The sequence below is a fragment of the Papio anubis genome, chromosome 4 (assembly GCF_008728515.1).
Source record: "Papio anubis isolate 15944 chromosome 4, Panubis1.0, whole genome shotgun sequence".
In the NCBI taxonomy this organism is placed as follows: Eukaryota; Metazoa; Chordata; class Mammalia; order Primates; family Cercopithecidae; genus Papio; species Papio anubis.
The window spans coordinates 65,489,335-65,513,534 of record NC_044979.1 but is presented as its reverse complement, the minus strand read 5'-3'; the positions used below and the strand labels follow the sequence as shown (position 1 = coordinate 65,513,534).

The following is a 24,200-nucleotide window of genomic DNA, read 5'->3' as shown; positions in this document are numbered from 1 at the left end:
TTAGAGACAGACTTTTAGTCTGTTGCCCAGGTTGGAGTGCAGTGACATAATCATAGCTCACTGCAGTCTCAAAAACTCCTGGGCTGAAGTGATCCTCCAGTCTTGGCCTCCCAAAGCCCATTACAGGTGTGAGCCACCATGCTCAGCAAGTTAAACTGATATGAAACAGCTGTATGATCAACCATATTCTTGCTTTTGTGTATAATAATTCTTAAGTTTGCCTTCATCACTTCTGCTGTTAAGACAGCTTCTAAATTATTATATTGTATCATTGTGACCCACTGTTTCTAATGACCCACCTAGCAATTTTTTTTTTTTTTTTTTTTTTAGTTTCATTATCTTCTCTGAGTTCTTACAGAATTTTCTTTTCTTTGGTTATGAGAAGCAATGTTGAATTCTCATGTTACCTTCAGTGGTTCAGTATCTGTTTTTCCTAGTCTTCCACTGTTGCAGCAGATAGTTAGGCAGACATGAGCAGGGCAGGAGAGAGCACCCTCCCCACCAGGAATGTCAGGCCACCATCAGGTGATGGTCAAGTGGCTGTTAACTGTCTGTCTAAAAGAATAATTGGTTGCAGCCAGCATCGAGGAAAGGCAGTCTCCCAATCAATAGAAAAAACCTGAAGCTAATCATCAGGCGCTTCCCAATAAGATCTCATGAGTTGGGCGAATGGGCTCCAGCATGTACGCTAAGAAAAAAAATGTCAGCGTTTAACTGGTACATGACCTTCTTAGGAGCATTTGACTGGTCAGGAAAAAACTCAAGTGAGCATGTGTACAACTCCAGTAAACATACTGTGTATGCCGCAGTCCCAAGCACTAGCAGGCCGCTGCACATGCAGACAGCCCACCCCAAAAGAAGAATCAAGCAGGAAGTAATGCAAGACCCCAGAGACATGCCAACGTATAAAACCCCAAATCAAAAGGTCAAACTGTGCATTTGATCTCTCAAGTCACCCGCTTGACCACCTTCCATGTATACTTTACTTCCTTTCATTCCTGTTCTAAAACTTGCCTCAGTCTCTCACTCTGCCTTATGCCCCCTTGGTTGAATTCTTTTTTCTGAAGAGGCAAGAATTGAGGTTGCTGTAGACCCATACACATTCACTGCCAGTAATACCACTTTATGCAATTGGTGAGCACTACTTTCTTTGCATATTACCTTTTTTGTCATTTAGGGATTGAATGCAGGGTCAATCACACAGGTCTTCTATTAGCTTCATATGAATTCTGATTTCTCATCCTAAGAAAGGGGACAAGAAGTCCTCTCTTGCCCCATGTGTTGTAAAACAATAACATCACATGTTTCAGAAAGTGCTACGTGAATTACAAAGCAATTTCACATATAGTTAACACAATATATTAGGCACTGTTTTATGCACTTAATATGCATTGTCCATTTAATCATATGAATAATGAGGTAGGCACTGTAATTATTCCCTTTTCATACAGTCAAAACCTAAGCAAAGGAAGTTACTTGAGTTAATGTAGTCCGCAAAGCTACTAGTTAACAGAGTGGAATTCAAACTCAGAAAGTTCGGCTTTGAAGCTGGACCCTTTATTTTTATACTACATGATTTATGTGAAGCTGTTTGCTCTAGAAAAACTGCCCAGTGAGATGCTAGCATTAACACCATATGAACATGAGTTCAAGTATCTACAAGATAGGTAAATTTATTATTCCCTGTCATTTAACTAAAGCAGTTCATTTGGAAAAGTCTGTTGTTGCCAGGAATTCATGTTGCTTCTCCACTCTCTAGATATCCTATGTGAAACTACAGTGCCAATAATACCAAACTGAGGTTATCTCAGTTTAAACTTTGGAAGCAACAGCATTTGAAGAGTGCAGAAAGAAAATTAGAAACATGACAAATACATTTATTAAGAATGGAATCAATCCCCCCATCAAACAATGTTATAGCAACTGCTTCAAATCCTGCTGGTAACAATCACACAAAAAAGTACTGTGTAGTACAATGCTTAGTTGTCTTTTTGGACTAACGATATTTGACTATTTGAGAGCCATGACGTGCTAAATCAAGCCAGTGAGGCATTCAGCCTCAAAGTCACTCCACTGGAAAAGTAATACTTAGCCCAGAAAATTTACCCTAGGAAATCCTTCATTAGTTAAGGATGCTTTCTCTTATGTAAATATATGTATTCCACGGAGGGAGAACATAAGTCTGATTTATTATTCAGGCTTTGGTGGAGCTAGTTAATCCAATCGCTTGGCCAACTGAGAGTAAGTCTGGATAAGGAGATAGAAGGAGAGGCAGTGCAATACATAGAAGAGAAGCAGGTTTTAAGGTCAGAAAAAAAATAGCACCTGAATGCAGGTCTATCACTCAGAAACTGAGGAACAAAGAACAGATTATAAAACTTCAGTTTTCTTATCTGTGAAATGGTATAACAATTAATTCATGAATTTATTTTGGTGATTACATAATATGGCATATATAAAACACCTAGATTATAATGTCTGTTAAAATGTTAATTCCATTTTCTCCTTATACATCCCTGGAAGATGTATTATAGAGGGCAGATCATCAAATTATTTCTGACCCCAGAGGTTTGGGTTGAGCAGAAAGGGAGAAGAAGATGGATGGATAAAACAAGAGAGTACTCTCAGTCACAAGAGGGAAGTCAGAGGTGCTAAAGAAAAGATTAAACTATTTTGAAGTTCTGTTTATGATTAAACTTGATTCTCTCTCTCTGCCTCATCAGTCTATCACCTTTCACTTTTAAAGGCAGACCTATACATGGTAGAGAACAAAACAAGTGAAAAGCATTCCTAGAACTTACTTCCTTGCTTGGCTTTAGAGAAAGCAAAGAGAAGAGAGTAAGTTGACACACTCTGATGTGTTAAATGGTCTTTCAAGCTGCACTCACCGCTTTATCATCCAGCTAACCCATTCAAGTTTCTCTTGTATATTCTTTCCTCTTTCATAAGTGAGGTTACCCAGTGAAATTCAGGTCATAATTCCTCCAGATATAGTTGTTGTTATTATTATCAACCTGGAGCAGAGACTTAAGCTAATGGGAATGAAAACGCTAATATCAATCAACAGATGAAAACAATTGAGGTGGTGGGCGGCAGTGGATCAGGACCTTCTGTGAAATCACCCTCACAAAGGCAGTAATCCCTTCCACCTGTGTGCACTTTGTGACTCCTTTAGAGCAGCTGACTAAATTACTGCCTGCATTTCTACCTTCCCTTCCCTTTTGGATTCCTTCTTCCTCCCGGAAATGCGAGCAGTTGGGGAGAAAGCTCAAGGTCTTTGCAGAGGCTTTTCTGAAGGTAAAACTTCTGATTATGCTTGAGAATTTAAATATTAAATGGACACAAATGACATTCTACATAGGTTTTTTTTTTTTTTTTTTCATTTTTGACTTTATTTCTGACCTAATTTTCTATTTGACAAAACAGAGTGATTTATGGTGCTGTCTCATTTAAAAAGAATAAATTCACTAAAGCAAGTTCCATACAAAAATCAGTATCGCACATCCTGAGGCTGTTACATCACTAGCTTTTAAGGAGATTAGGTTTCATCAATACTAATGTTTTTCTTATACGCTGTTACAGGTCAGTGGTGTTGGGTGATATTTACCACATTAAAGTTGCAGTAGCATATTAAGATAATATTAAGTATTGGAGAAGATAACCTCCTAAATGGTGTTAGTGCCTGACCAAAACACCCCACATCCACACATATCAAAAGTTGAATGTATATCTTGTTCAGAGAGACAAGTTAACTCCAACACATTAAAACATGAACATGGAATAATTTACTGGAGTGCTGAAGTGATAAATTTATGCATTTTTCTCTTTCTTTTGGTTATTTTAGTGATTCAGATGTTTTTGGGGGAATGTAAAACAAATTTTACCTTTGCAACTGAAATGCATACATTTCAAACATTTTCACCAAAATTTGGTAAGCTTGTATCAGAGTAAACAACTGTTATTTCATATGTTTATTAAACAAAGCTGTGAGCATCTTCCATGTGGCAGACCTTTATCCAGGGCCTGAATAAGACAGATGAATATAGGGATATTACAGGGATGAATAAGACAGATGTGGTCTCTGTTCTCATCAAGCTTACATTATCACAGGGAGAGAGACAAAAACCAAGTTGACAAATACATAGATAATATTTCAGATAAATTTAACAACTATGAAGAAAATAAACGATAAAGTATAATCTCCCCATGGACTTTTAAATTGGATAGTTAGGAAAAACCTTTGAAAAAAGGTAAAAACTCAGAAGCCATGCAAATGGAAGGTATTACAAATAATTGTATTTATGCAAAATAAAATGCAATATTGTGATAATTTATATAAATTATTTAATTATTTTGACTTGGTCTTGATCTATGAGATAATCCATTATTTTTGCCTATTTTAATGAACTGTTCAGACATTTGTTGCCAGTATCCAAATTCATAAATATTTATGTGTGGTGTTTTTCTGCCATCTTCTATGTAGCCCTAAGATTTTCCTTAGCCCCAATTATCAATGCTTGAAAAATACTGCTTTGGGTACCAAACAATTTGCTTTCCAAGGTGATGGTTGGGTCTAAAAATACAAAGGAAGCTAAAATTTCATAACTTAAATTTTCAACAAAATTGTCAGATAGAATCTGCATCTGAGATAATTTTCTGACCAATCCAATTTCTTTGTGTTTTTTTATACAAAGTGATAACTTCCCCCCCGCCCCCACATCCTGCATTCTCTGATACAAGATTTTTATTTTTCTTGACTCTATGTACAAAAAATGACTTCCTGAACTTTATTATATTCTCCTTAGTTGATCTAACCATAGCAATGGGCATTGTAAAATAGCTAGTTGGTCTCTATCCTGTTAATTATTGCCAGAACTGGATTACAATTTTTACAAAAGATAAGAAACTCATAGTTATACTATGTACAAAGAAAACTTATCACAAGTAAGGAAATACAATGAACTAGAACTCTCCCATTCAGGTTATATTTTTCTGAGATTGGCATCAATTGAAATGGCATATTTTTCTTGATGTGGACACTTACTCACCAGTCTAGATGGAGGCTACTGATGCATTTCACACAGGCCACCAGAGAGCTGTGTGTAAGTGCTTCCCCCTATCTGTCAACTAGTAATTGTTCAAATGATTCCTGCAAGTCCAAAGCTGCTGGTCTATTTCCAGGGCTTAGTAACAGCGATAAACTAAAATGATGACAGCTTGAATAACGGAAAAACTGAACTTGTAAAGGTACATAAAACTAAAAGTTAAAACATAAGAAGTAGTGCCCTTTTGCAATGTTTGAAGTGTCTTAATCAGAGCATTAAAGTAGTTTTTCTTGAATATATATATTTTTTCTAATGTCATGGACACATTGTATTTTTCTAATATCAATCAATGAGTTAAACAGAAAAAGAAATCCTATCAGGATGATTGGCCACCTGATTGTGGAACTCATTTGAACATTCAAACATTGTATGGATTATTGATGTAAACATACACACATTTTTTAACAACATATGCAGAAGTGCTACTAGGGCAACAGGCTATGTGGCCAACCATATCCATTTTTATTATGCCTCTAAGAAGATGAAGTCAAAATTGTGTGGAAAATTTAGTAAAGTGTTTCAAAGATGTTATGTAACACCATCCCTAAGTATTTGTAACAAAAGGCTGCTCCAAGCTAAAAGTCTAAGGTAAGAGGCACTAAGCCAACAACACAGAGTTTTAAAATTTTCTTAGGCAATAGAAACCTATAGAACCTCTAAAAACCTGGTTTCAGGAAAAATAGTTTAATTAGAAATAATGCTGAACTCTTAGGAATAATATTCCCTTAAAGCAATGTTATAGCTAGCATTTGCTTTTATTTGTGTCTGTATATAGACTCATAATTTATATAGAGAGAATAACTTTTGTTAAGGTGACTATTTGCCTTATAAGCAACATCTAATGAATCTTCAAAACATACATACAAATTGGGAATGGAATCCCAACATTTTTACGTTGATTTTGCCAAGGGAATATTAATTTCAAAGACATTGGATGACCCCAGGGAGGAAAGATCATTCTACGTCTCCAAATTAAAAGAAAAGAAAAATGATTTTCTTTCTTTCCCTTCTTCCCCCTTCTCCCTCTCTCCCTCTCTCCCTCTCTCCCTCTCTCCCTGTCTCTCTCTTTCCCTCTCTCCCTCTCTCTCTCTCTCTCTCTCTGCCTCTCTCCCTCTCCCTCTCCCTCTCTCTCTCTCTCTGCCACTTCTTCCCTCTCTCTCTTTCTCCTTCTTTCTCTCTTTTGAGAATTTACTGTGGCTCTTTGTCTCTCTATATATATTTACATAGCTTTTACATTGTCCAGCTCTCCACATTATTTAAACTTGATTTTGTAGATCATTCACAACTTTTAAAAACAGAAAATTCATTTTATGTGGTCAAATGTTTTTGTCAAGGATAGTTGGTAAAATCATATAAAAATGCTGTTTTGAAAATAGGTTGGAAGATGATAAATGCAACTCTGTGCTTCATTCTTCTGAGAACAATTTGATAGTTTCTTGGTCTTGTTTTCTTAGGAAATCAATGTATGTGATTTACAAAAGGTCAAGTTTGACCTTTCATCTATTATCACACTAATGTTTTCAAATCTGTAGGATATTTCTACTTCCCAGGACTTCTCTCACTATGAATTCTACATGCCTAAGCCCACATTTGACTCCTATATTCTCTTCTTTCCTGGTTAAGCATGAGTTTCTCAGCTACTGTATTTCTTTCTACCATTCCACTGTCTCAGACCTCCACCCACTTAAAAAATTACATTTGACTATAATGCCTCTCTAGCATCTCTAATCAATCTGTCTCCTAATTCTACTGGTATCCCATCCTGAGAAAATCTTCCTTTGTATATCTCCTCTAGGTACCTCACTGCTCTGTTCTGACTCATCTATGCTACTCAGGAGAGTTGTTTGTATTTAATGTCATGTCCCACTTTCCACTTACTGCTTAACCTTCTGCAAACTGGCTACTATAGTGCTCTTCATTCCTTCTAATAGCTAAATCCAACATACAAAAATGCCATTCTTATCCAACTGAACCCTGAACATTCCTACTGTGAGACTTTTTTTTTTTTTTTTTAAACACAGGGTCTCGCTCTGTTGCCCAGGGTTGAGTGCAATGGTGCAATCACAGCTTACTACAGCCTCAACCTCCCTGGGCTCATGTGAGTCTCCTACGCCACCCTCCTGAGTAGTTAGGACCACAAGTGTGCATCACCATGCCCGGAAAATCTTCATAGTTTTCTGTAGAGGTGGGGTTTCACCGTGTTGCCCAGGTTGGCCTCTAACTCCTGGGCTCAAGGGATCAACCTGCCTTGGCCTCCCAAAGTGCTAAGATTACAGTTGTGATCCACCACACCTGACCTACTATAAAACTTTTGATTAGTCCTTCCTTTGAAAGATTCTGCACTTCATTTGTTTCCATGATCTGTTAGGCTTCTGGTTCTATTTGTATTCCTCTGACAATTCTTTTTCTCATATGATGTACATGAATTGAATAGGAGCTAAGAGGTATCTTCTGTAGCAGCTTATGGCTTCTGGTGATCCTCAGAGGTGTAACTTTGGCTTACAGGGATGAAGAAAGTTAGGCAGTTGTTGGGAGCACAGTAATATGAAGAAACAAAAACATATGAGAAGTAGCAGAGGTTTTAGGTAATATGGTGCCTTTAGAAGCAGTTTGGGAAACTGGAAGATGAGATGGTGGTATATGTGTGGGTAAAAGTAGAGAAAGAGCACGAAGAATCCCAAATACTATAGTAAGATCTTGTCCAGAATGGTTGGTGGTACTACTGGTAGATTTCAAACTGTGACATGATAAAATTAGCTTTGCATTTCAGAAAGGACATACTGGAGATAATTTAGAGAATAAATTGAAATTGTGCAATATTGGATGTAGAAACAATGTGGAGGGTTATTTAAAAATCCCAATAAATTAGCAATGAGGATCTAAACCAGAACTTCAGCAATGAAGTTAAAGAGAACGACATAGATTAAATAGCTATTTGGATTACAGAATTGATAGAACCTGACGACCAATTGAATATGGAGTGGAGCTGAGAGGGAGATAACAGGTGAGGAAGACTCTGACAGATGAGTAGTACAGAAGTAAAATAACATGAATAACATTTTTTTGGAAAAAAAAAAAAAAAAAAAAAGATCATTATAAACTGCCTGAGTGGTACCCAGATGAAATTGTTCACGAGGGATGTGGAAAATATGTATCGTGTTTAGATGGTCATTCCTGGTGATGAAGAACCTTAGGAGTACATAATCAGTATATAGGTGGCAGCTACAGTCAAGATTATAAAACCAGGAACAGAGAGACAGAGAGAAAATAAGATAGCTCTATCAGTAAGATTAGATGTGCTTATGCTACAGTAGCAAAACTTCAAATCTCAGTGATTTACAGTAATGGAGATTTACTTCTCACTTTTGCTACCTATTTATTGGTTGGGTTTAGACTCTGCTCTTATCTCTCAGGTGCAGCCTTCCAGAACAACTTTTATATGAAACATTGTTTATCATTATACAAGGGGAAAAATAATGTGATGAAGCATGAATGAACCCTTACAGCTTTTGCCTGGAAGTGACACATAAAACTTCTGCTACCATTTCCATTGTCAAAGCAAGACACAAGGCCAAAACTGACTTATGAGGGGGTGAGGGAGTTTACCTTTTTTCCCAGGGAGGAAAAGCAGATCTTTGGTAAACAGTAATAACAGGATTGCCAACTCAGCATTCTAAAGAATAGAAACATTTAATCTGGTCTTTGAAAAAGGAGCACCTCTTAAGAAGGGTGAAAAGTAGATGCCAAAAATTTAAGTAGAAGACTCAAAAGTACTTTTCCTTAAATGAAGTAAGGAAAGGACAATTTTTGTGTAATACATTAATGATTTTTGCATGTAGTGTGTTTTTGTTGTAATGAAGCTTGTATATCAGTCATATGTTTGCTTTTAATAATCATTTATAATTGAAACATCAGCTAAAATTTGTCATCTTAATGATTTCTTGCAGGAGATTTATTCTGTAATATGCATTGCTACAGGCAAATGTAAGGCAAAGAATTCATTAATACAGGGTTTGGATACACCCTCATATAAAGTTAGAAATATTTCCACATTTCCATTCAGCTCTAGTTAAAAGATATATTTTCCTAAAAAGAAATTCAGGTTAGTTTTAGACTTTTTCATACTCTGTGCTTGTTGAACTTGGAACTAGGTGTTGTTATTTACCGCTTCTATTTCAGGCAAAATCATTGAGCTACTCCCACAGCTGGAAGTAACTTTTTCTTTTTTTTTGCACAAAATATGATGTTAATTTTTTTAGCAGGTGAATAAATTACTAATTGTTTTTCTATTGTGAGGAGCTGGGAAAACTTCCAGGACTGAAACCTGAATTCCAGAATTTGCTGTTAATAAAGGAACAGTGAAACAGATAACAGGTGGGGGTGGTTCTGTCTTATTCTGAAATAACATGGGGAATCAAGAACCTAGATTTTAGATTTTCGAAAAAAATCTATGTTCTGTAAGCCAGTAATTGGCCAGTGGTGACCCTGCTGATTTTTTTTCCTTTTAATTTATTTTTTTCTTGTTTATACTTAAGGTATACCTCATTATTTTGATACATTTTTTGATACATATGCATAGTGAAATTACTACAGGTAAGAACAAAACATCTCACATAATTATCTTATTTTCTTTCCTTTTTTGGGGGGGATAAAAGTAACTAAAATTTACTCTCATCAGATTTTCAGTATACAAAACAATAATATTAACTATATTAACTATAGTCTTTCTGCTGTATATTAGATCCCTAGACTTGTTCATCCGATGTGTATTAGTCCATTTTCATGCTACCAATAAAGACATATCAGAGACCAAGTAATTTATACAGAAAAAAGGTTAAAGGATTCACAGTTCCACATGGCTGGGGTAGGCCTCACGATCATGGTGGAGGCAAGGAGGAGCAAGTCATGTCTTACATGGATGGCAACAAGCAAAGTGAAGTGAGTTTGTGCAGGGAAATTCCCCATTATAAAACCATCAGATCTCATGAGACTTATTCACTATCATGAGAATAGCATGGGAAAGACCCACCCCCATGATTCAATTACCTCCTGCTGAGTCCTTACCACAACATATAGGAACTGTGGGAGCTACAATTCAAAATGAGATTTGAGTGAGGACACAGCCAAACCATGTCACTATGTAATGGCATGTTTATACCCTTTGATGTGTGCCTCTGCCCATTTCCTCCCCTTCCATATCCCTGGTAAACATTGTTCTGTGCACTTTCTCTGTAGCCAGTGTTTTTTAGATTCCACATATAAGTGAGGTCATGCTGTACTTTTCTTTCCATGTCTGGCTTATTTCATTTACCATAATACTGAGTCTCAATGTGAAATTAACTCATGTAATAATTTTGTGCATCAAAAAAAAAAAATCAAGGTTCTATGGGAATCAGTTATGAATACAAGATACAAGATACAAGGCCCCTCCCCTTGTGGAACTTACATTATAATTGTGGAAACATACACTAAACAACAAATTATACAATTCATAATTGAACTATATTACTGATAAGTGTCAGAAAAGAGAAGTATAGTTTGTAAAAGAACTTAGTCTGACTTTGGGAGGCAGAGGCAGGCAGATCACTTGAGGTCAGGAGTTCAAGACAAGCCTGGTCAATATGGTGAAATCCCATCTCTACTAAAAAAACAAAAATTATCCAGGCGTGGTGGTGTGTACCTATAATCCCAGCTACGTGGAAGGCTGAGGCAGGAGAATCGCTTGAACCCTGAAGGAGGAGGTTGCATTGCAGTGAGCAGAGATCCTGCCACTGCACTCCAGCCTGGTTGACAGAGTGACACTCTGTTCTAAAAGAAAACAAACGAAAAAAAGAACTTAGTCTGTTATTTTGAGAAATTCATCTAGAGTGGATAGATGAATGAATAAGCATTAGCATGCCAAAAAGATGGGAGGAAGGTGTAATTATGGAGCTTCCCAGGCTGAAGAAACAGCAATTATGGAAGTAAAGGCAGCACTGTTGCCTGGAGTATTTGAGGAAAGGCTAGTTTGTGAGAGAAATGTGAGAAAGATAATCAGTGGCCTGAGTTAAATCCAATCTGGCAGTGTCAAATTCCAGAGGACTTTGTAGTTCATGCTAATGATTTTGGATTTTGCTTCAAGGGCCATGAAAATCTTTTTCATTAGAGGGGAGAAACATATTCACTTTTGTATTTTTCATTCTGTTGGCTGTGAAGAGAATGGAGGAGTAGAAATGGCCATGACAGCTGAACTTATTGCAATTTAAGTAAGGGGTCATGTTCACTGGGAATAAAAATGGAAAGATAGAAATGGAATCCACAGATACCTCAAAAATAGAGTCCAATGCACTCCTTGATTGATTTGAGAGATGTGGAAAGTGAAGTTCTAAGAGGGATGGACCAAGGATGACTGCAAGGTTTCTGGCTCATGTAACTTTTTGGTTTAAAGTGATCATTTACTGAGATGGAATGCTGGAGGGGGACCAGGTTTCTGAGAGAAGGTTTTAACTGTGTAGTTTATATGCAAAAGTATTGTTGCTGTAGGTGATGGCATTTAGGTGAGTACAAGGCAGCTCACAAAAGAGATCTGAAGATGACTTTCTCTTTGCTCCAAGACCAAGATTTGTAAATCCTAGGAAAGATTGACTAATTTATTATAAAGGTAATAATATCAGTTTAGCCATTCTTGGCCTATTTTAATGCAGGGACAATTTTTAGGGAATATTCAAATTAATTGGGTCATTTGGTTTTTGAAGAACAGACTCTTCGGTATTAAGTTGTTTGTTACCAATTACCTCTAAATGTGTCTGTGGCATACAGTGATGATGATTGTAGTTAATACTTGTTAGTCCTTACTATGAAACAAGTATCATTCTACCATTCTACATGCTTTATGTATATAATTCATTTAAGTCTCTCCAAAGTCTTAGGTACTATTAATATCCGTATTTTTCAGAAAAGAAAAATGAGCCACAGAGATCTTCGATACTTGTCCAAGTATACACAGCTAGTAAAAAAAAAGAATAAAGATTTGAATACAGATAAAGATTTGTATACAGATAGTATAACTGCAGAGTATAAACTCTTAAATACTTCACTATGGAACTAGACTGTAGTGAATTCTAGTGTGCAGAGACCAAAGGAATTTAACTGGAAAGAGGTAGAGATTAAGAAATGTTCTCATGATTTTGGGACATACTACTTTAATAAAAAGCTAGTAGCTGCCTCCTTGTGTACAGCCCTATGTCTGTCATTATTATTAAGACTGATGCTACCCAGAGCGAGTGATGCTACCCTGAGTGAGAGGTTGGTGATAATTATTCCCCAGGAGTCCTACAGAGTCAAATTCCTTAGGAATTTCCAGGCTAGGGGTTATGAGATCTTAGCATGTGAAAACTATGTTACAATAACATCTGTCTTTGTATTTCCAATGTCTGCAAGGGGGCTTGATGCAATGACAGATATAGATATTAAGGAAGTGTTAGTGGATAAATAAATGAATCAATGATTGTTTTAGTAGTTACAAGTACTTCCTACATGTCTGTCTTCCTGGTATGGTATCTAGGAAGGAAATAATCTGTAAGTCTGAGGAATAATTTTTTGGTCAGAATCCTCTCAATTTTTATTCAGAATTCTCATGTATAAATAAGAAACAGGCAGGAAAAAAAAAACCTGACAACAATAACAAAATCTCAAGTTACTTGACAAGCTTGTGGTAGATTCAAAACAGTTGCATAAATTCTTAGTGATACATAAAAATCAAATTAACTTAAGGAGAATGACACTATTTTATAATTATGTACAGAGATTTCCCCCCTAAATTCACCAGTTAACCCTCATGCCATCTGTTGATTTTCAAAAGGAAGATAAGGTTATCACCAATTTGTAAGGACGTAACCAGAGCAAGCAGAGAAGTAATTTGCTCACTTAGTGAATGAAATAAAATACAATTTCATTCCTTAATCTCATAAAACCATACCAGATCTTTAAATTCTTTCCTAGTCAACCGTACTGATTCTTGAGTAAAAGACACTTTCCACTGTCATGCACTATAAGAAAGCTATTATAGTGCTCAGTTTGGTGTAACTCCTGGCTTTCACTTTTAAATGCTTAGGGCCAGTTCATTTATTGCTTTACTAGCTCTACTGAATCTGCCTTAGATTCCAGGGACTATGGGCAAGGGCTCCTGAATAGATACTCTGAATTTTATAAGCTGGCCAGTTTTAATGTCAAAAACTGTATAGTTTGAATTATATATCCCTTCTAGTATTTGAATTTTTTAAAAATATGAGCAACCTATATTATTTATCTCATGTGAATGCGATTATTTGATTTGAACTTGTGAAAGTATACAATTTTACTTCAAACTCACCTTTTTGAAGACTAGTTTCTAACTAGCTCCTATAGTTGCCAAATAATTCTACCAGTTATAATTTTTTACATATTATTTAGTGAGCCTCTTAAATGCTTTTATTTCCAATACAGTCACTTAATGCAGTAGATGTGCTTATTTGAACTTGTTGGGGAAATAGATTTGGCTTTCTGCTGATAGAGATTTATTGCTGCAACTTATTGTAAATTCAATCAATAATTGATTTCCTTTAGGAAGATTTCTACAACAATTGTGCAGTGCTGTGTGTTTGGGGTACTAAGAGAAATATAGCACCTATAGGAAGAAAGAAAGAAAGGAAGGAAGAGCAGAGAGACTAAAAGGCAAACAGGTAATATATACTTTCCTAAACTTAATTTCCTTACATACACATTAAACGGTACATTTAATTGAATGGCATGAATTACAAATTATAATTTTTTTCTCCATGTTTAACGAATGTTTTCTCTATTCAATCATGCATGTTTCGGACGTTAATTTTATCTTAAGGCTGATTGAAATACTTATCTACTATACAGTAAAATTATTTTCATGTCTTTTTAAAAATGACATGGCAATTACACCTGTGGTAAGACTAGTATCTGGAGTACTGGAGGAAAAATGAAAGATGAATGCTATAATTTATCAGATCAGTACTTGCTAATTATTAGAGTTGAGAGACTTCAAGGATAAGTGGAAGAAAGGTGAGTTACGGGAATAGATACTGATTCAACATATTGATATTGTGATGCACCATTTATAGTGAAATTGATACTTTGCTACTAAATATTGCTCTTATGTTACATATTGATGTGTCAAGAAAAACCTTGGATTCCTTGGCTATAGTATCTTATCCATAAACTTCAATGGATATGGAGACAAATTTATCTTGTTACCCATTTTAGATTTTCCAAATTACTTTAAAACACACTGTTTAGGAATCAACCAGAACATTGCTTCTTTACTGTGGAAACAAAGTTTTGAAAACAGGGGGTAAAGAGAAGAAAAAATCTAAACTACCACCTAAGATCTGTGGATTTTCATGTTGCTAGACAACTCGAAGAAAGAAAAGTAGGAGGTTTGAGAAATGAAGGCCAATTAAACAAGAAAAATTTTATCTGGCAGTACTGTTTATCTCACCTTATAAAGCCCTGCTTAAAAGTTTTATTTTAACACCCTATTTATTTTAGCAGTGCTTATATACTGAATGCATTTGAAACCTGAGTAGATTTTTCAGAAAGTTCTAAAAGTACATAAAGATTTAATGATGTGTTAGACACATAGATGTCTCAGTAATAAAAAGTCAAATAGTCTTTATAATCCACAAAAGCCCCTTTCACAATTGGTGAGGAAGGAAGGCTTCACCACCTATTCATTTGTTAAAATATAAGAATTCCTGTACATTAGTCTTTGAAGCAATTTTAGAAGAAAAAGAAAACTGCTATTTATAGTGATGCAATTATAGACCAAGAGATGACAGTGGGACTTGGCTCCAAGGTGCATGGTTTTGTTTTAAATTGAACAGGAGTTTTATGGCTATTTCATTTCTAAAGTCTTGTCTTTTGTAATACTCATATCTACAGAGAAGTCAGGCTGTGTTCTAACTATGGTGAGGTGGCAGGGGAATGAGGTAATTTAATTCAGAGCTGGATATTTGCTCCTGATAAAATGGTCGTTTTTAGCACATATAAATATACTATGAAAATTGAATGCCAGATTGCATGAAGACTGCTTCTGGCATTAAAAAAAAAAATGTAAGAGCAAGTAAGGATTAGAAAATAAAACTTGAGAGCTTTGGTATGAAGCAGACAGAAATAGAGGTTAGAGAATTTGCTACAAATTTCTGAAGATGAGATTGAAGTGGTATCTATCACAGTTTGGGTTTCCCTGGAAGCAGATGCTAAAATGGACATTCTCAAACAAGTGGTTTGATAAGAAGTGCTCTTGGGACCACTGTCTGTGAGGAAAGCAGGTTTGGGCGGGAGAGAAACTGAACTGGAATACAATTGGAAGGGAGGCCTCATTTGACATAAATGAAACTCTGAATCTGAGATGCCCCTTCAAAGGTGTCCCGAATTGAAATATGGTTATCAGGACAGTTCATGCAGGCTGCCCCTGGGAAGAGGGTAAGGCAACAATCTTATTCAAAGGGGAATGTGTTTATGAGCTCTCAGCAGGCAATAATCCCTGCATCTGGGGTATGAGAGCTTGCAATTCTATGAGGCTCTTGCTGAGTACCCTATGTAGAAGTATTTATTTTATATGAAAATAAGACATTAGAGCTGTAGAACCTAGAATTTTAGGAACTAGAACAACTAATTTCCCAAACAGGAAACCAGAATTCATTGAAAGCAAGATCTCTCTTACATCTACACTTTTGGTTCCACGTATTCAACTTATTAAGGATACATAACTGTCATTGATTTGACATGTTCTAAGTACTGGATGATGATGCCTTATAGTGTCAAGATGATTATTTCGAAGTAGCTAGCTGCAACTTCAAAACGCTATTCAACTGTTTGATCTGGCCAACATCTTTGCTGTGCACAATGTGTGGTAGAACCACTATATCTCATGGTTATATTCCCACTACCACATTACCTTTGCTAGGAAAAAACTCTCCTCATCCAATGTGATGTTATACAGAATACCACACCAGAGAATTCACAATCCTTTTAATCCTTAGATAGTAGCACTCACTGAAGCCCTTTGATTTGGAGAAGCATATTTCTGGAATATATATTGATTTCATTCAAGATGATTCACTGTCCTTTCCATGATGGTAAAGGTATAATGTAATCAACTTTCCATCAAGTTCCTAGGTTGATTTCCTAAAGGGATGGTGTCATATAGTTAGTGGTATGCTAAAGCTGTCTTGATTTTGTTCTTAAGATCTAAATTTTGCATTTCTTCACAGTTTTACTTTCAGTGATGTCAGGTTAGGGACTTGAAATTTATCATGCTTGGTGTATTAATACTACAGAAATTAGGGCTCTTTTCCCTGGATAGCCAGTTGTTAAACATTTATTATCACTTCAGTGATTTTTGGAAGCTTAGTATTCTGATGCAGAAAATTTTGACCTTCATAGCTGTTAGTAGCTAAATCAGCCTTAGTGAGTGCAAGCCCATACTATTTGCTCCATATATTCCTTCCCATCTACTCTGTTCTTGAGCCCAGAGCACTGAAATGGCCAATGATAGAGACTGGCTGATGTCAAATGGTAGAGTTGTTCTGATTTCTGTGTTATTAGTGCCACTTCTAGGTAGATGTTCCTGCATGGGTGTCAACATACCATACAAAGATCTACAAAAATTCCCATAGACTTATCTACATTCATTTTTTTTTTTACGAGACCCCCCCCCCAAGTTTTCCAGTTTTTCTCTTTTCATGTCTGTGTCCCAATAGTTAAATCATTCATCACTGCCATGGGACTATATATATTATTTCAGGCCATTTTCCCCCACACAGTATGGATGGCCTACTATACGAATTTCTGACCAATACAAGGAGTTTCCCCTATGGCTGACTTTCATGTCCACTCCAGGGTGAAGACCTATAGTAGCAGGTAATTTTTCTCTTCATCTTACATACTGAGCCGATGGATCTATAATCCAAGTGATTCTCCCCCAACCATAATTGTGAGCCAAGAGAGAGGCACTCAAATCTGTTCCACCTGTTTGTGAACAGAACCTTGTGTTCTTTTCACTTGATCATATCCACATATTCCATTTTCAACTTACAAGAGATTGTTGTTAGGTCCAGTCCACTCTATATTGGGACAAAACATAACTAACCCATGATGCAGCATGCTGGCTGCATGGACATTTGATGTATCAGGTATTCTATCTCTACCAAGGCCCAGAGGACATTATAGACTACTTTTCAAATAATATTTCTCTGCTGCAGATGGCATAGCCTTTGTCAAGAACCCAATAAATCTACGCTGTGATTTTCCTGCTGTAGAATTCTTCTCATTTACTTCTAAGATCATACAGTCTATTGAGTTATATAGCCTAAGAGACAGGGATACTTGCACTGAAGCCTGGACCTGCTGTCAAGCTGTATTCTTCTCTGGGACCATTCAAAACTTGTAGCCTTTCGTGAAACCCAGTAAATGCATTGGAGCATTATTTCCAAGTCTCAATTACACTGCCTCTATATCCTGAAAATAATGGACATATTCATACTTTAAAGTCATCTCAGACACAGTGTTCAAGAGTCATAAAATATCTGCTTATTTTCTTTTCCTCAACATAAAGTTTCTTGAGTAAATGGCTGTAGAACACTTTGGGAAAATGCCAGAGGAAGTTTTACTATATACCCTATTGCAATAAGGCAGGATCCTCCCTCCTGTGGACCTAGCCTATCTTCAAAGGGTTCCAGATCTGAAACTGACTCTTGTCTGGACACTCTGAGAGGAATCGTGAGTTTTACTGGGGCAATTTCACTCAACCACCTGATCAATCAACCTTGATTTCTTTGTATTTGGTTGAACAATACCCTATCCTGTCCTTAGAAATGCTGTGTTACTTTCACAATTTCCAAGGCTCTCTATAAGTAAGGCCACCCTTATTGCTAGTCTAACCTTGTTCTCATTGAGATAATTGGTTCAACTTTATCTTTGATGGTTAAATAACACCACATGAACTCTATTATTTTGGGATTATATCATTCCCATTGCCATTACGGAACCTACTTCTGTAATAGCAGCTCCTATTATGCCTGCTCTGCAGAAGACAGCCACCACTGAGCTTTTAAAATAATATTATATCCAACAAATTTCTTACCCCTTTAGTAAACACGATCTTCAAGGCCCACTCTGTGAAGCACAGTAATTTGGTGAATTTTCTGACTTTATGTAGCATATTTACTCTCTTATGTAGCATATTCACTTCTCTGAGCCACTCAGACTCTTCTTCCAACACCTTTTATGGCCTTTGTCATTTTTACTTCACTTAGTGTGGGCTATTGCTTTCTCCATCCTTCTAAGAGTTATTCTGATGGAATGTTACCACCTGTCTCCACCATTGCTTTCTACATGCTTCTAAGAGTTATTCTCATAGAATGTTACTGCCTATCTCCTAGAGTCCTTGCTAGGGTTTTAAATATTGAATCATGGAGTTCGCTCCCACACCTATAAATTCTAACTGTATGTTCAAGCAAGTAGAAAGACACTAGATATTAACAAAGAACAGTGAACCACTTTTGCAGGGCCAGAGAGTTCTGGAGCATCTGGGAATTTTAGTTTGCAGATACAGATTTTCCAATCTTAATCTTCAGTTCTCACTCATTCCCAGTCATGGATGTGACCTTGGCGGAGTAGACTTGCTAACATCGAGAATTCAATCTTCCTGGAAGCTTTTCTATCTTTTTAAGTCCTGGATCTGGTCCTCGGAATTTACTACCTCAAGAATATAAGAAAAAAGATTCTTTTTTACCAGAGAGGCATTCTAGCTTTCATACTTTGTCTCCGATAAGTAATTAATTACCCTCCATCTTTCTATTGGTATTTTTTCCTTTAATGCGTCAATAGCACCTACCAAGAGCCATTTGATTTTATTGTCATCATAATTGCTACTTCCCTGAAGTTGTCAAGCAGCTGGTCTATTACACCCACAAGAGCATTCCTTTCCACTAATATCTTCTCCCAGTTCACTAGTGGGGAAAGCCACATGCCATGGTCCATCATTGCTTCATCTAACACCAGTAATTGGGTAGTAGTCTTACAATGAATGATAATGGCTCCAAAATCTCATTTTAGTGCCTGTTTCTTAGTACCACTCTAACGTCAATTTTCATAGGTCATTTTCCCAAGGCAATAGACCCTGAGATAGAATTTACATGCAGTTGGTATGCTCGAGAATGCTCTCAGGAACAATACCTGTAAGAGAGTGAGCAAAGCAAGAGTAAGCAGAGGGAGAATTTGAAATTGATACAGTTTCAGCAGAGGACTCCTCTGTCTCTGTTGGAGCTCTGAAGCACGAATGGTCCAAAAGTATTCAAAATTGTGGCAAGAAGGCTGGATCTTTCTCCCCACATCAATAGTATTGGATGTTGGCTGTCCCTGGGGAAAGCAATTAATCTTGAATGTTCCATCTCCCTTTTGCAGAGAGCTATTCCTAAATAACTCATCTGTGGCTAACAGAAGGCAGAAGCCCTTTCTCTGTGGGATGAATGCTTCAGCCCGAAAGGGTAAATCTGGGTGGCATAACACAGTAGCTTCTCCAGTGTCAGAAAACTGCATTCGTGTTGAGATTTTGGTACATTCCATAGCATTTTAATTTTTATCAAATCATAAATGAGAGCAAATATTGTCTAATACTAAGCCTATAAAATTCCATGACTGAATTTAAAGTTTATTTCTGCACATTGTTACTTTTAAAGGAAAATATTCATAGAAATCATTCTTGTATATGTATTCAACCTCTCATGAGGTTTTGTTATCCGCAACATTGAAATATTGAGGCAATATAATTTTATATATACAAAAATAGAAAGGAGGCAACTAGTAATATGGGCTAGTCATATCTATGTAGTATTTTATACATTTGTGAGAAAGTAATGACATTGCTAAAAAATCAGAAATACTAATAAGACAATAACCAATATGAACAAGACAGGTGAATATTTAAAAATACCAAGTGAGCACCATTTATATATATGATTTATTTAATGCTTTAGAGTTTTAATGTCTAATTGCCATTTTCCTTTATCTTTGAAATGGGAGTTCCCTGCATATGGATAACCTAGTTATAGAGAAGAAAAGAATGACAAATTCCATGATAGCCAAATATTTCAATGAATATCTTAAATGTTAAATATCATACATTAATATTATAGATATAACATCTGTCTAAAAAGCTCACACTTGAATAAAATTAATTTAAACTCAGTTGGATCTCTTTTTTATCTATACCACATTTTCAATGTGTCAAAATAACATTCTCTCTGATATATTCCAATGTGCCTTTTTGATGTTGATTGAAAGTCACTACTTTATCCTGCCAAGTAACATTTGTTATCAAACATAACACATGCCACTAAGAATTGTCAATTTCTAAGCGTAAATAGAGACCTATTTTTATGCTTTCAGCAGGTGTGGTTGTCCTTTAGCAATAATTACTGTGGATACCAGTCTTGCGTAAATGCAAGGGTACTCAGGAGCAATTTACTTTTAGTATTAAAGCAACATGAAAAAATACTTTTGTCATGAAGAAAGGTCACATCTTTTAATGGAAAATTTTGACCAATGCTAAATAAGTTTATTTAGAATTTTGGAGCACATAATATATTCATTGCATCCCACAAGTTCTCAGTGTTAAAGGAAAAACTCTATTTTACCCTCTGCTGTGAGAAGTGTTATAGTTTTGCTGTAATTCCCATGAAATTACCTTTATTTGTTTCTTTATTCATTATCTTTTTACAGCCCTTTATTTAAGATTCAAGATTTTTATTTCATCTGACTTTCCAAATTTAGTAGCTTCATAAATTCTATTTTCCTGTCACAAAGTGCTCCCTGTGAGGTTTCATGACATTGGATATATGTCGTCTATTGGATATAAACTGAGTTACTGGATTTGGGGGTGGGTGTCACTGGTGTCATACCTGAAATGTCACGACCTCCACATTCCTGTGTGGTGGGAGTTCTGCTGTTAGTTCACACTCAATCTGGAAGTTACTCTTCCCAACAAAAGAAGTAGGATATAAAACTTTTTTTCCCCCATCTCTGCTGTGTAGGCAGAACCCAGAAACAGATGGCTGGAGAACACAATGTCCTAAGATTAGAGACAGGAAAATTCAGGTCCCCCCAAATAGAAAGAAGCAAGTCCGCAGTCCTAAGTACTGCAGGCCAGACATTTTATAGCACATAACAGACAAGAAGAAACTAGCTTAATAATCACTTTGATTAAAATAAATCTACTGAAGGTGGCCTTGAAGCAGAGACTGAAGAAAGCCTGCAATGCAAGAATGAAGACACATAATACAGAATGGTGTGGTTTGAGGACAATGTGAGAGAGCACTGAAGCCCAGAGCAGAGACTGTTCTCTTTCCTATAATTATTAACAAGGCTTTTATCGATACCTGATCAAGTAGAAATTGGAAATATGCAGAATATGATTCTATATACTACATTCACGAAGTTGTATTTATTTTTTATTTTTATATTTATGTTGCCTAGGTTGGAGTGCAGTGGCCTGATCATGCCTCACTGCAGCCTTGAGCCCCTGAGCTTAATTGATCCTCCCACCTCAGTCTCCTGAGTAGCTGGAATTACAGGCACATACCACCACATCGTCTAATTTTTGTATTTTTTGTAGAAACAGGGTTTCCCCATGTTGCACAGGCTGGTCTCAAACTCATGGGCTCAAGCAATCTGCCTGCCTTAGCTTCCCAAAATGCTAGGATTACAGGCATGAGCCACCGTGCCTGGCCATGTATTTTTGTTTACCTTATAGAGTACTTATATGAAATGAATTCAGTCATTTTCAAAAAATCCATGTATTATTTATATAAAGCACCAAGGTAAAGAGGAATTATCTAGATTGGATAGGCTCTCCTGATAATTTCAAGTACTCTAAGAGGATAAGGCCAGATCAGTAGCAGCCATTGTACCATGTTGTCTAAACTATCTTCATTTTGACCAGCTTTACATTGATTTGTATGTGTTTTTCGATTTCTTCCTCATGCTATCCCACTGCCTGACACAATCTTTCTTCCATTTACACAAGTCAGTATGTTGCTTATCTTTTGAGGGCTAACTCAGATGTCATTTGTTCATTCTTTTGTCCTTGAGATCTACACTGAGTGTTTCTTATACCATTAGGAGTCAACTGATAAGACCCGGAGAAAAATAAGAGAATGTAGACACATGCAAAGATAACTAAAACATAAACTGGAACTGTAGCAATATGGTTTTTAATGAGCTTTTATTCCATGTAAATCAGAGGAGAGGAGGAAAGGAATTAGAGAAGATTTTGTTTAATTTTACTTCTAGCAGGAGATCACACTTGAACTGTCTTAAGGAATGATGTTAATTAGTTGGAGAGAAAGGGAAAGTCCAAATGAATAGAGAAGCATGAAGAAAGGCAGAGTAGTTCGAAATATAGTGATGCATTTGGAGAACTACAATTTAATGTGATCAAAAAGTGAGTCTACGGATAATGAGGACTGAAACTGAAGAGAGAGAGAAAGTTTACTGCATGGAAGTCTGGGATGATAGTATGGAATTTGAATTTTAAATTGTAAGTTATCATGATTCACTTAAGTGTTTAAACAAAAGAATGACAAGATTAAATTACCAAGAACAATTACTTTTGCAATAAAGTAGAGAACAAACATTGCTGTGGGGATGCCAAATAAGAGGTATTATAATCCATCAAGTGAGTCAATGATACACCTAGGTAGGATCCAGGAAGAGAGGCAGATTAATGGAAATACATTATGAGTTCAGACTGGGAATGCTGAATTTGAATTGCCTGTGCACAGAAAGATAGAAGTCTCAAAGACGCAATTAGATATAGATTTATGGGATTTAAGAGGAAACACTTTGTAGAAGATACTGATTAGAAGTCATCAACTTAGAGGTGGAAATTAAAATAATGGAAGTCAGTCAGACCACCCAGACAGTTAAAAGATTAAAACTTTAAAACAAAAGCTGAAGAAGTTCGTATCTTAATCTTCCTAAAGATAACATTTATGCTCAAGGATGTCAGCAGCATTCTGATAGGGAGTAAAGTAACCTGCCACAGGTCATATGGCTAGTAACAATGAAAGTGAGGTTCAACTACAAGACTTCATGCTGACAAAACTTGTAATTTTTTGTACGTATTTATGTAGCTACTATAATCACAGATAATTTAAGCAAAATTATTTTTAACTAGAACATTTTTTGGAAAGTTCTTAGTTTGCTTTTAATTTCTTTATATAACGTAAATCAACATCAGAACTAAAGTGAAAAATTCCGATACTATAATCCTGGTCCAGAATTCAGAGCCACAATTTTTATTTCAAGCTGTATGACAGTTTTGTTCTTTTCAATTCACAGTAGTCATTTGGATGACTTTGAATAGGTGATAAATCTTGTTCATTTCAGTTATTTAAAAATCCACATGAATAATTGAATCATAAGCATCATATTTGTTAAAAAATGTCAGCAGCATGCATTTGAAACAGTGTAAATGCTGAGTAAAGAGGTATTTTTCTTTGTGACAATAGTAAAATGCTTATTACTGAATTATATTTGATTTTGTCTGTATTTTGCTAAAGTTTGAAGGGGTCATGGAGTAAAGTGAACATATGAATTGAAAAAGATTTCTTATCCACAAGTTAAATATTTATTGAAGGGAGTGAGTGATATACTAAGTTAATGCCAAGTTCGCATGTATGTGCGTTCAATTTAGCTTTAAATTTCTCGGTGATCATTTGGTCACCTATTAGAAAATGTCATATTGGGTACATAAAATATGTCTTGGACACTGGATATGTTAAAGTCCTTAAGGAATTTGCCAACTATTTAAATACACAAATACTACATATGCAAAACAACTATAGACCCATTTAAGGCAATCAGTGTGCTCTGAGACCTAAAGGCAACTGAATAGTTTGATTTAGCCCACAGAAAATATAAGGTGTTATTATTTGAAATACAGTAATTAAAAAATTACACTCAAGTAGCTTGGCACCAACACATTCTGTGCTTCTCATCAAAATCTGTAGTGTTGAGTTTATTTTGGATCCTTGTACTGTT

The 24,200-nt window shown here is 36.0% G+C and overlaps 1 long non-coding RNA gene across 1 annotated transcript in view; it reads left to right on the top strand.

Annotated features, from left to right (window-relative positions):
• The first annotated feature begins 10,852 nt into the window (after positions 1–10,852).
• Positions 10,853–24,200, top strand: part of LOC116274673 — a 322,273-nt gene continuing 308,925 nt past the window's right edge. The window contains exon 1 of the long non-coding RNA XR_004183446.1: positions 10,853–13,804. This is a non-coding gene — a long non-coding RNA (uncharacterized LOC116274673). The remainder of the gene's footprint in view (positions 13,805–24,200) is intronic.